Here is a 13,610-nt window from a genome sequence, read left to right on the forward strand (position 1 = left end):
TTTTAAAAGTTTTAAGATTGCGTGATTGTAGATTAAAGTGCCCATGACAGCATAAAAAAATCTTAAATAGCATTATTATATGAATTAGAATCATGTTTTGAGACGTTTCGACCATATACAACAATTTGGCAAAGCGCAGAGGTTGAGAAATTAGCCTTTAAATCTGCCGTTTGGCCCCGCCTGACATTATAGCACTCTTGCGTCCCCAGCTGGATGATGACGTCGACAGGGTCACGATTTCATCTGAATTAAAAGTCAGCCCATTGAGGGGGAAGATTTAGAACGAGGAAACTGTGACAAAGAGCAGCAAATTCTCAAGATCATTTCAACATCCCTAATATTTTTACAGGATATTCTTTTTATCTAAGTATTTTTCCCCAATTGCTAAATAAATGGTATTGTCGTGACAAATAACAGTCTTGTGCTAAATAGAATATGAAATATTAAAAATGCATGTATTCAGTACTGCATAATGGTCAAACTGCCGACTTCTTCCTCTCCCGAACGGTATTTTATGCCACCGAAGTTAGTCCGGCTTTTTTTATTTCCCTGCCCTGGCTTCGGAGTAGAAAGAGTGTAAACAAAACAGAAGGCGTGACAGCTAGCTAACCCTAAATGAACAGCTTTTCCAAGTCTTGTTCTCACCTTTCGAAAACGAAAACTCACACAAAACTACCCCGTCTCATGTCACGCACGGCAGTGGGGTTGATTGTCTTCACCGATCAGCCAGCCCCGGCGGCGAGCAAGTTACAGCACACCGTTCTGCTGCGGCTCTGGCGGGCAGGCAGAGAGGGGAATGAACGCCAAAAATAGTGCATTCTCGGTGGACAAACCGGCCGACGTCAGAGCGGGAGGGCTGCCCGAGCCCAAGATTGTGGTCTATTGGCGGCCACACGAGGAGAACCGAGGGGGTGGAAGTGACCATGGTATGTGACGAGCCACCGATCGTCGACCGAGTGGCTTTCTTGGTGGACAAGGAGCATTATTATCCACAAAAGGCAAGCCACCTCCTTACTAAAACGTGTGCCATGATCCCAGCATTTGACATAATACAAAACACGTAGTTTACTCACTTCCTCGTCGGTCCAGTGGTATCACAGTTGTCGGACTTGTTTTGGCCATTCTCCGCGGTGAACAGGAACTTTTTGAAACCCAAAAAGGCTCACACGCCTCTCCCTGGTGCAGCAACAAAAGCCTGTAGCACATTGGGCTAGCGTGATGTGAAAAATAAACAAATTAATCCACAAAATCAGCCGAATCCGCAGTCCATGTGCATGCTCTATAGCACTGATGTCAAACTGACTCCATAAAGGGCTGAGTGGGTGCAGGTTTTCTTTCCAACCAACGAAGAGGACACCTCTTGACCAATCTGATCTCTTACATGGGTAATAAGTTAAACTTTGTCATGTGCTGCTTGTTTCAACAGAAAAGTCATTGGTTAAACTGTTTGCGCAGTATCGGTTGGAACAAATTCCAGCACCCACTTGGCCCTTTGTGGAACTGGTTTGACACCTATGCTCTATAGCAATTTCTGTAGAGTGAGATGGTGACCCGGCTGACGTCACATTCGTATTCTTCCTCAATCCGGCAAGTCACTCCTTTTCACGGCGCGGGATTCAAAATATTGAATAAATAAATCGATCGCTTCCACACATCCAAGAAGTCCATTTCATTCAGGAGCATAAAATACCGCGTGAAATAGAAATAAACATGCTTTTTGCTGTCATAGGCACTTTAATAGAGTCATTTTCGGACTATTAGCCACTGCTGTTTTCTCTCCTTTTGAAACCTGAGACTTATATAATGAAGCGAAGTTTGTTATGACGAGAGGATGCAATGCTAGGGCCGATTTGCTGTTTTCAACCAGCAGTCAAAGGTGTTTTTGCCGACTAAGGTCCCATCAATGCCTGATGCCATTACAGAAGAACAGGTAAAGCTAGCCGTTGGTGTTTTGACAGTTTTAAAGAGGGTGGATAGTCACCGTGATTTAAAACAAAGCTACTATGCTAGAGCTAGCACTGTCAGCCGTTAGTCCTGAGTTTAGAGCTGTCCCTACTAGTCGACGTTGTCGACGTCATCGATGACGCAAATGTGTCGACGGGCAAAACATACCGTCGACGGGTAATGACGGGTTTAAAAAAAAAATTTACATGCAGTTTAGAATGGCAAGCGCTCGCGATGCAAGCGGTTGTTACTGGCACCCCCAAGGAGGCCGCTTTTATTTCAATGTAACCCGCTTTGTCAGATTGAGCAAAGAGGAAGAAAGTGGGCGAGCGAGAGAGAGGGAGCAAAATCGGTGAGTTGGGAAAGTGCGCGGGTTGCGTGGGGTTCAGTTGCTGCATCCCCCATGTTTTTGCTTTGGTCAATAAAAGTATCCATAAAGAGCCATCCGATATATATATATATTAGATTAGTCGACTAATCGTAAAAATAGTCGGCTGACTAATCGGGAGGAAATTAGTCGTTTGGGACAGCCCTACCTGAGTTAGTTAAATCATTTAGCGTGGGAATTTTTAAGAGGACTTGTATAGAGCATGAAAGTCAAGGTAAAGTGAATCTTGTTTTTTAAACCTTAAATATGTAGAGATTTTTTTTTTTCCCAAGATAGGTGTTTTAATGTTTTTGACTGCCGCAGAGAACATAGAGTGGGACTTGGCATGTTGATGTTAATTTGGTTAAGAAATATATTTTCCATCCATGAAATGTTTCTGTGTACTGTAAACAGGGTTCCCATATTAAGACATGGACACAGGCGACTGATGTTAAGGTGTGGTGTATATATGGATTTCTTTCTTGAATTTTGTGAAATTTGGACTGCACGATTAATATATAGGTGTGCTCGATAGTGTGGAAATTACAGTAATTCCCTTTGTATTATTCCCCATACAGTGAAATTGTTTAAATCTTTTTTTGGGTGCTCATTTCATCTTTCTTGAGTTGATTTACTTTGAGAAACAGTCTGGTAAGTGTGACTCTTAATTTAAAGCGTCAGTTCCCAAATTCTCCTCTCCGGTCCCAAAAATTCCTCCTCTCCATCAACCTTAAAAGTCCCTCTCTGGCTAGCTCTGCAAGGCTCAGCGTCTCTAACAAGCAGCGGATACAGCGCTGGATTACTGTAGGCGTTAAATCAATAGCTGCTGGTCTCCCAGGCACGACTATAGATTATGAATCAGTGTTGGTGAGCAGAGTGCCATAGTGGCGAAAGAGAGGAAGATGACTTGGGGAAACGCGAAGGTGGAAAATACAGATTGGCTCCATTAACGTGTCATATTATCAAATGTAGCATTACCTTCACAATTTAGGTCATAATTTAGAACAACGCCGAGAGGAAAACATGCATTGATTTCTCACTATTTTATTTTTGGATATGTAAATGTCATCATTTGTATGTGATGCGTATGTACAATGCATGTCCTGTTGAACAACCGTTATTGTCAATATGTATTGTAGGAATTCATAAACTTGAAACACTATGCAGGGTTTCCCCAAGGATTTTTTGAAGCTGAAATTTTTTTTTTTTACATTTTTTTTCCGAAGAAGAACCATAACAATTACCTATTTGAAATATTTCATAAGCCAGGCTAATGTCGTAGCTCTCAGCTACGGTACATGTACGTAAAACGCGTAGCTGATCACAGCGACATTACCCTAGGTAAAAATATGACTTATTTTTTTTCGTAGCAATAGTACGACTTACATCTCGTAGTCCTTCTTTTTCCTTTTTTTTGGCCCTAATACGTACTACATTACCACAACAAAAATACTCCTTCTGTTAACAGACCTATTTCAAGGAGTAAAGTGAAATTCTAATAGCCGTGTAAAGAGTTTTACTAGTTTCGGTGAGAAGGTGAATAGTTTTTTTTAATGCTTACTTTTAGTGGTTCCTAACTGTCGACCAATCACATGCACCTAACCCTCCCAATTCACACGAACTTAAGAAAACAAATTTGCACGAAACTAAAAAATAGGGACCCATAAAAACTTTATCGTTCTTTTGGTGTTCGTGAACTACGTTTCCACACAATTGCACATCGAGGTACCATTTAGCTTAGTAAGGAGGGTTATGAGAGTCATTTTTCGAGTGTCCCGGAGCTAGTGAACCTTAAAAAAAAGCGCATTTGTCAAGGCGTCGTCACCTCTGATTGCATATATCTGTCTGCCGAAACAGCCTGATAGCACAGATATAAGTACGCCTGCCCCTCTGCTATTCGATGCTTTGTTGACGTTAGCACGGCGGCGCTCTGAAAATAGAGTAAGGCTCCATTTTGGGCCCCGCCTTTCAGTGCAAATTCATTCAAATTTGCCAATCCGTCCAAGACGGGCGTCCAACGCTCACTTTTGCCGAAAAGACCGATCCAAAATGCTGTAATGCCCCGGATGGGGGGGTGAAGGAGAGGAGTCGGTATTGGCTTACCCACTAAATCGTGGTAACAATAATAAAGAAAAACAATAACAAAAAAAAGCGGGCTGCCACGAAATGCGACCACTATCTCTTGCTATTTCACCCGGTCTCCCATTCTTCCTACTCTCGTCCCCTTACGTCACAGCTCCCCAATCCGATCGTCTCCTAAGGGGGCCGCGCTTAGTTACGGACATTACAAGACACAATGAATAGGTGGCCCTTCTGAACCCTTCACACTAGGCTGCCACTAGTTTGAAACAGCCTTAAAAAAAGAAAACAAAAAACATCTCATTTGCGAGGCGTGATCGCTTTTATTTTGGTGTGGCGGTGCGCCACAATCTTTTTTTGTTAGGGGAAACCCTGCTATGCAATATATTCAGTATTAGAGGTCGACTGATATATTGGTCTGTGATAAATGGTCTTTTCTGAAACATGGGCCATCGTACGATTAACAAACAAAATTCACACACAAAAAAAAAAAAAAAAACTAATAAAAAAAAGGTTTTGATCAGGCATCTGTGTGGGCAACGGTGGCCGCCGCTGACTGATGGTAGGACCCTGGGAGGACCCCGCAGCAGTTTGAAGGCAGACTACAACAGGAAGCGTCAGGCTTGCCTGTTTTATAAATATAGGTTGTTGGGGTTTTTTTTTTTTAATCTTGCATGAGAGAATATGCAATGCTGCTTTTGCCTTTTAAGGTGTTTACTGAGTGATTATTTCACTTTGAATGTAACTTGTAGCGTTAGCATTAGCTTTAGCGTGGCGAGCATCCTCTTAAACTCTGACTTGTTTACATCTCGTCTCGATGTCATTGTTGGTTTAATTATTTGACAAGAATGTATTGTTCTTGCTGGGTGTGTATAATTAGAAAAATAAGTGCTACGTTCGTTTGTTTACTAGCACTGGACTAAATTATTGCTTTAAGTCTCAGGTCATCATGGTAAATTTGAAGCTGTTTAAACAATTTTTTAAAAATTGCCATTATAAACTACGTGCTTTAAAAAAAAAAGAAAAAAGTATATCGGCCTCAAATAACGATTTAAAAAATTGGCTTTGCATATCGGCAATCAGCCTAAATTTCTTTTTAGATATCGGTATCGGCATTTGAAAATCCCATATCGGTCAACCTGTATTCAGCATAAATAATTTAAACAATATGAAAAAAAAAATCAGTTTATGTATATCAGACAGGAAGATTAAAAGAATTAAATAAACATGTTTTCTTTTCCTTCGATTCAAAAAGTCTCTTCCCGGTGTCCTGATGAATATACTGTCCTTAATTAATGTAAACAATTCTGGTGAGCTAGAGCCAGAAATAACACATCACAGATGAAATATAGAAAATGCGAGGTTTCCAACTGACCCCTGCCAATATACAAGTGATTCATTGTGGGAGGAAAAAAATAAAAGCCCATTAACCTGTATTGAACTCTTGTAATCTCTGCAGTGAGCTGGGCTCTTTGCAGCTCCCCCGTTTAATTCAAGGCCCTCTGAGTCCTGTTTACAGATGCTATCTAAGTAGCTTGATTCAACTGCCAATGAATATTGGCATCTGTCTACACCCCATAGACCCTTCTATTAGGGGCTGAGACCACAGGGTTAGCCAAACACAAAGTGAACATGACATTTCCCTCGCCTTTGCAAGTCAGACGCGCAGGGATGCACGCATGCATCGACAGGGAAATAAACATGCAAAAAAATAACATCATTAATTGTATATCTCTCACATGGCAAACTATCAGGACTTTGCAGGTACATATTTAGCTGTCCCGAAAGTATGGGCATTGAAGTAATTGTACGGAAAGATGCACACACAAATACACACAAATAACCTTGCTATGGGCTGGGTTGCTAGACCCATACTGCCCCCTGGCTCGCCTCTCCACTCCTCCTCTGTTTGTTGAGCTGCTCAAGACGCCTAAGGAAGAACTTGTCTCCCACCACAGATTCAGGGTCAGATTACCCTGGACCAACTCCCTAACCTTAACTATTAGAAGGATAAGAAAATATCTGTTCTCGGATCAGGGGTTTGGGGGGAAGGGTCCAGATGATATTGAGGAGCTGTCAGAGGTGACTAAGTTCAGGGTCAGGCCCTCGGGAGCACTGAGGTGGGAATAGTCTGTCTGGCTACCGTACAGCAAAGTGTAAAAGGGAGTTCTCTGTCTGCTAGATAAATAAAGAAGGATGCTTACTGGCAGTGGCTTGTAGATTAGCTTGTTGCTGGCACTGTATTTCATTTACCTGCAAAAAACCCCCCCAAAAAAATGTGTGGTACAAAGAAACCACCCTCCTGATGCCTTCAAGATGGTGCGCTGGCAGCTAAGGCTGCTAGCTTGGGCTTTTGTCATGGTGGTTATCGTGCTCGCCTGCTGTGCTGTACGCGTCATGCGGCGTGAGTACGAGCCCGGACCTGGTCGAGCGGGACAGATCGCGTCATGCGGCCTGGTTCTGTGCAGTCCGGTTACACTGGTGCTGTGACCCGGCTCGGCAGTGAAGGTTTCAGGGGGTGAGTGTTACGGGTGCACGCGGGTCCATTGTGTGTGGTGCAAAGAAACCTCTCTCCCGATGCCTTCAAGAGGGTGCGCTGGCGGCTGAAGCTACTAGCCTGGGCTTTCGGCTTACTAGTTAGCGCGCTTGCCTGACCTGGACGGGGGGGACGGATCGCGTCGTGCGGCGTGGCTCCATGCAGATCGGTTACACATATGCATTTAAAATATTGAGGTGTTATGTCGATCGATGGATCTATCGCAAAGCCCCGCCCCCTTGGAAAACTCTGTCAACCCAAGGCTCTGTCAAATTCTCTCAGTGACAGTGATTGAGTGAACGAACGATTTATGGGTGATGGCGGGAGTTCAAATTTCTGAATTTGCACTACTACATCTGGCAATAGAAGTGTTTATTTTATTTATTTTTTTAATAAATGTTTTTTGTTTGTCTGTTTTTAAATGAATTTAGTCTAGAAGCAGACAGAGAGTGTTGAGGTAATGGAGCGGTGTGTCCGTAGTATTTACAGAGAGGAGACCATTATTATAATCGAAGCGAAAAGCTACCACTCACAACTTAAAACCAAGAAACAACAAAGGCAAAATATCTACCTAGCTATAATGTTGGCTCCTTAGTAATGTTATGTCATGTGTTCTGCCAAATTTTTCTCCCGAAATTTTTGTGGCGATGAATAAGCAATCTTTTACATTCAGTTGGATTCTCAATTTTATCCAGAGATGCTAAATAAACAACTTACATCATAAATATACATGGGCAATATGAATACGATTAGTTGACCACAGAAAAATGCTAGGTGTGTGCATGAGGAGAACTTTCCTTCGTGTGTGTCTGTGACCAAACGTAAGTACATCTTTCTTTTGAAATAGAAAGTTTGCGGTGTTTATCTTGGACTTTCAGTGCTGGGGTCTGGATAGCTTAGATTAGCTATATTTTATTCTATTTGTGTAGTAACAGGCTAGTAAAGAAGTAGGCTGTCAAATATTATCAACTTAAGTCTTATGTTTTGCTACATTCTGTCATTTTTTTTTTTATTTTTTTATTTTTTTAAACATCGATCATTAACTTACCTTTGAACAAGCACAAGTGTCCTTGGGTGACTGTCTTGACATTAAGTTTATGTGGTCGACGACAGAGCACTCCTCCAATCTTTGAGTGTACCTGGTGATGGTATTACAGGTACCCCATGCAGAGAACTAAATCATTGGGTTTTTGCTATTTTAAAGTTAGAAAAAAAGGTGTTTTAAGTCACGACCACATAGGATTCCTATTCAACTCTACGTCTAGATGCCCGACTTTTGGGATTTGGGGGCATGGTTTTGCGATAGGTCCACTGAGCTAGGCTTCCAATTACAATATTACCCTCTCACAGTGGATAATTGCAGAGCAGACAGTGTTAAGTGTTAGTAAGTTCGAGTTGCCACAACCTGCCAGCTGTGTCTCAAAAATGGCTTCCACCCTACTATGGAGCCGTCAAGGTCAGAGGGGACACACACACATAAAGAAGCACGCACACGCACTCCTCCAGCGGAATCTACCAAACAAGCACACATGCACACATAGCACCAGCATGATTAATCTGTCAATCAATGCCCCCCATTTACCGCATTGGACCCTCCCCATGCACAGTTGCTGTGAATTGAAACAAGAGCTTGAAAGATCAGTGTGCTACTTTTTTTTATTGGATTTGTGCAATCAGTCTATTCACAACATTTTACACGACACACATGCAGAGCATTATGCACGCTAGCACCTGATCCTATTTGGAGCTGCCTGCGTACACCGCGGTTAGCTTTCATTTTATCGCACTTTGGTCCACTGATGACAGCTGGCAAAGAGCAAGCTGTCGGAGAAGTGGTAAGTAGAGCTCTCAAAAAAGATGCAGAGATTGAGAATTGTGGTTGCATATGGACGATTTGTTAAAATACAGTAGGAGATATACACAAATAACATGCTTTTTAAAAGTTAATGATATCACTTGCACCCTTCAAAAAGTTCAATTTAATGCTTTTAAATACATTTTTAAGACCTTAAAAATATAATTTAAGACCAAAACAGAAAATCCTTGTACGATATTCTACAAAACAACGAACAAGACCATTTTTATCCTTCTGCTGCTAATTGGAATGAGTTTATCACTAGTAAAAATCCAATCTGTTTGAAGTGGGAGGGATGGCAACCTCAAACAAGTGCATCTGATTCAGGATAATAATGGAGGTGGACTTTTAATAGGTGGACTAACAGGTCTTTCAGGGTCAGCACGTTGGATTACACAATAGCGTAATTTTTACTTGAAATATTTACGTAAAATGAATAACTGCCTGTTTTTTTTTTTTTGGTTTTTTTTCTGCTTTTAACCAAGAATCTAGACTGTTCTATGTTCATATCCATAGAAATTCCAGGATGTATGCATTTTTTTACAAGAATTTTTAACTTAAAAAGCTTTTTGTGACGGCCGCCGCATTGGATCTATACACGGTAGCGTAACTTTACATTCAAATGATCAGGTAATTTTCGGCCGACTGCCGGTTTTTTGGCAAAAAAAAAAGTAGTAATTTAGACAATTCTTTGTCCATACAAAAAAAAAAAAAAATCTCAAATACTTTATTTTATGTAACATTTCAATCCCAATCAAAAAATGACGCCCAGGCAACAGTAACATCGGAATTCAACCTAAATAAGTTGTGATTGTATATAGAAAAATGCAATTTTTGCTTTTGTTGAGCAAAATTAAGATGACTCCGCAGGTTTTCCTCAAGTATTACGTTTCTGATGTGAAAATTAAGTGATTTGTTAGTTGTTGAAAACTAAAAAAAAAAAAGTTGCTATTTTGGCCAAAAACTCATGTTAAATATTGCTATTGATCCTGAAAATATAGGTGATTATCTCTGCATTTTATTCTGAATTTTGTGCATCTAGCGTAAAATTTTAGAATTTTATAGCCATTTTAAGTTTTGTTATACTTGTATAAAAGATAATTAATTGGGATTTTATTAGGGAAGGACTGAATTTTTTTTATGTCGCTGCTAATGGAGACTCACATATGCCTAAGGGAGGTGCCTGTTTTGGTTTTAGGTTGCTAGCGGCTTTGGTTTTGAAAATATTCCAATTTTATGTTTTTGAAAATAGGCCCACTACTTATTGGCCCCGATCCCCATGTCCCGTCAACTGATAGTGATGGCTATAGTTTGACAATTTTACATGCACATTGATTAACCTGCATGCAAGAGCAAATGTCCATAATCTACGAACTTCATCTTGTTGAAATGTCAATGCTACATTCTAACCGTCAAAACATATCTGTCGTAATCTCTTTATTGCGCTCCTCATTGCTATTCAAACGGCCTCATAAGATGAATACGCAAGCTTGTGATGTTGTTTACTGTACAGGAGATGTCTAATTATTACTTTGCATAAAATTAGAATGTGCACTTACTTCTCTTTATGAGTTTGATAATGAAGTATCACGGTTCTCATTTTCCAATTTAGATTCTGTTATTAAACCAGCATATTAATATGGTAAATCAACATCATTAAACATGTTGCGCCCAGAATTAATGACAGCTGCAGAGGCATATATATTAAATTTAGTGATGCGTTGGAGTGTGTTTTCAATTTGACTCATTTTCCCTTGCAAATGGATGTTTATTAGACTTCCTAATGAATGCTACATGAGACAACACTTGCATTTGACAGTTTTAATAGATCTATTTCTGCGGAATTAGTTAAATTACAAGGTTGGAGCACAAATGCAAACAGCACAGGCGTTCGCCTTCATTACCATCAAGTAGAGTGGCATTACTACCACCACAAAAAGAATCAAAGACTTGATTTTTTTAGTCACGTGAATGGTTTGGTAGCTTTATTTCAACATACAGTGGGGCAAATAAGTTTTTAGTCAACCACTAATTGACTAATTAAAAGTTCTCCCACTTGAAAATATACGAGAGGCCTGTAATTGTCAACATGGTTACACCTCAACCATGAGAGGCAGAATGTAGAAAAAAAACCCAGAAAATCACATTGTTTGATTTTTAAAGAATTTATTTGCAAATCATGGTGGAAAATAAGTATTTGGTCTATACCAAAAGTTCATCTCAATCCTTTGTTATGTACCCTTTGTTGGCAATAACGGAGGCCAAACGTTTTCTGTAACTCTTCACAAGCTTTTCACACACTGTTGCTGGTATTTTGGCCCATTCCTCCATGCAGATCTCCTCTAGAGCAGTGATGTTTTAGGGCTGTCGTTGGGCAACACGGACTTTCAACTCCCTCCTCACCCCGTGGCCTCAAAATGATAACAAGAACGGGGAGCAAAAATCCCAGAACCACACGGGGGTACCTAGTGAATGACCTACCGAGAGATGGGACCACAGTAACAAAGGCTACTATCAGTAACACAATGCGCCGCCAGGGACTCAAATGCTGCACTGCCAGACATGTCCCCCTGCTGAAGAAAGTACACATCCAGGCTCGTCTGCGGTTCGCTAGAGAGCATTTGGATGATCCAGAAGAGGACTGGGAGAATGTGTTATGGTCAGATGAAACCAAAATAGAACTTTTTGGTAGAAACACAGGTTCTCTTGTTTGGAGGAAAAAGAATATTGAATTGCACCATACCCACCGTGAAGCATGGGGTTGGAAACATCATGCTTTGGGGCTGTTTTTCTGCAAAGGGACCAGGACGACTGATCTGTGTAAAGGAAAGAATGAATGGGGACCAGTGTTGTAAATAACGGCGTTACAATATAACGGCGTTACTAACGGCGTTATTTTTTTCAGTAGTGGGTAATCTAATTAATTACTTTTCTCATCTTGGCAACGCCGTTACCGTTACTGAGGACGGAAAGGCATGCGTTACTATGCGTTACTATATTGGTCGAAAAGTCTGAGGGAGACGGACTCACCGAGACGACAGAGCAGAGCAGGAGTGGGGAGAGGCAAGAAAGTTGTGACGCCGAGCAGACACGATGCTAGGTAGCTCCAAAAATACATGTTGTAGCCGATAGCCTACAAACTACGCCCGCATGTTATGGTAGATATGGTAGACATGGTAGATACCACATGTACTGTATATAGATATAACTAGATGCAAAATGACAGACATGGCACTAAATGCGTTAGTAGACAGCCGCCATCTTGAAGCAGTACACTTTTTAGGACTGCTCTGTTGTAGAGAACCTTCCTAGCGAACCTAAGTAACTTTTTATATAAAATACTTCTAAATCGGCAAAATCTTGACTTGAATCTATCTTTAAATGATGAAACATTTTTAAAACTTTCATATGTCGAAAGTAGAGAGAAGGGAACTAATGCAATAATGGGAGCAATTCTAACAACTTTTAACAGTTGATCCAGGGTAAAGAGTAAATTAGGGTAAAGAATTGGGCTCGGGCCAATTGTACCAAAAACCTTCACAAAAAACTTCACATAGGATGGCCAATGTTTTTTATTTTTGTTTTTTTTGAGGAAAAAAAAAAAAAGTAATTATCACCAATTACTTTGCCAAGTAACTAATTACTCTTACATTCAGGTAATTGAGTTACTAAAGCAATTACTTTTTGGGAGAAGTAATTTGTAACTATAATTAATTACTTTTTTTCAGTAAGATTAACAACACTGATGGGGACATGTATCGAGATATTTTGAGTGAAAATCTCCTTCCATCTGCAAGGGCATTGAAGATGAGACGTGGGTGGGACTTTCAGCATGACAATGATCCCAAACACACAGCCAGGGCAACAAAGGAGTGGGTTCGTAAGAAGCATTTCAAGGTCCTTGAGTGGCCTAGCCAGTCTCCAGATCTCAACCCCATAGAAAATCTGTGGAGGGAGTTGAAAGTTTGTATTGCCCAACGACAGCCCCAAAACATCACTGCTCTAGAGGAGATCTGCATGGAGGAATGGGCCAAAATACCAGCAACAGTGTGTGAAAAGCTTGTGAAGAGTTACAGAAAACATTTGCCAACAAAGGGTACATAACAAAGTATTGAGATGAACTTTTGGTATTGACCAAATACTTATTTTCCATCATGATTTGCAAATAAATTCTTTAAAAATCAAACAATGTGATTTTCTGTTTTTTTTTTCCACATTCTGTCTCTCATGGTTGAGGTTTACCCATGTTGACAATTAGAGGCCTCTCTAATATTTTCAAGTGGGAGAACTTGCACAATTAGTGGTTGACTAAATACTTATTTGCCCCACTGTATGTTATACACGGTGTTATATTTAATACATTACCACAGGTAGGTGAATCAAGGAAATCTAAACATTGTCTGGAAAAACAGTATTCTTGTTGTGGAAAAAAAGAAAAACCTAAATCATCTTGCATTTCAATGTAAAAGTCGATTTACTGTGCAAATGCTAAAACAAACATGAAACTCACTCCAAATGGGAAAGTTCCCTTCGGCGTAACAGTTTACATAGTTTTCATTTGTCGCCTTACCACTCCAAATGTAAAACTAGCATTTAAATATATGTTATAATTAAAGATAATCGATCAGGATGCCGATCACGTCATTTTGAAAGTATTGGAATCGGCAAAAAAATATTGGACATGCCCTTTTTTAATACATATATTTTTTTTAATTAAATTGTTTTCTATTTGTATTTAACGTTACAGACAAAATGTCTTACACTACTCATCCAGAGTCTTTAGTTTTGGCTTAAAGTAGGGCTATCAAATTTATCGCGTTAACGGCGGT

The 13,610-nt window shown here is 40.2% G+C and overlaps 1 protein-coding gene across 4 annotated transcripts in view; it reads right to left on the reverse strand.

The window, feature by feature from the left end:
• zfhx4 (zinc finger homeobox 4) overlaps positions 1-13,610 on the reverse strand; it is a 459,048-nt gene that overhangs the window by 415,763 nt on the left and 29,675 nt on the right. The window contains exon 1 of one of the 4 annotated variants that reach the window (XM_057824358.1): positions 1,074-1,161. The exons of the other annotated variants lie outside the window; for them this stretch is intronic. The gene's annotated coding sequence lies outside the window, so the exon portion shown is untranslated. Of the gene's footprint in view, positions 1-1,073; positions 1,162-13,610 lie in introns of those variants that run through there. 4 annotated transcript variants of the gene reach the window in all.

This window comes from Corythoichthys intestinalis, chromosome 20 (assembly GCF_030265065.1).
Source record: "Corythoichthys intestinalis isolate RoL2023-P3 chromosome 20, ASM3026506v1, whole genome shotgun sequence".
Classification (NCBI taxonomy): domain Eukaryota; kingdom Metazoa; phylum Chordata; class Actinopteri; order Syngnathiformes; family Syngnathidae; genus Corythoichthys; species Corythoichthys intestinalis.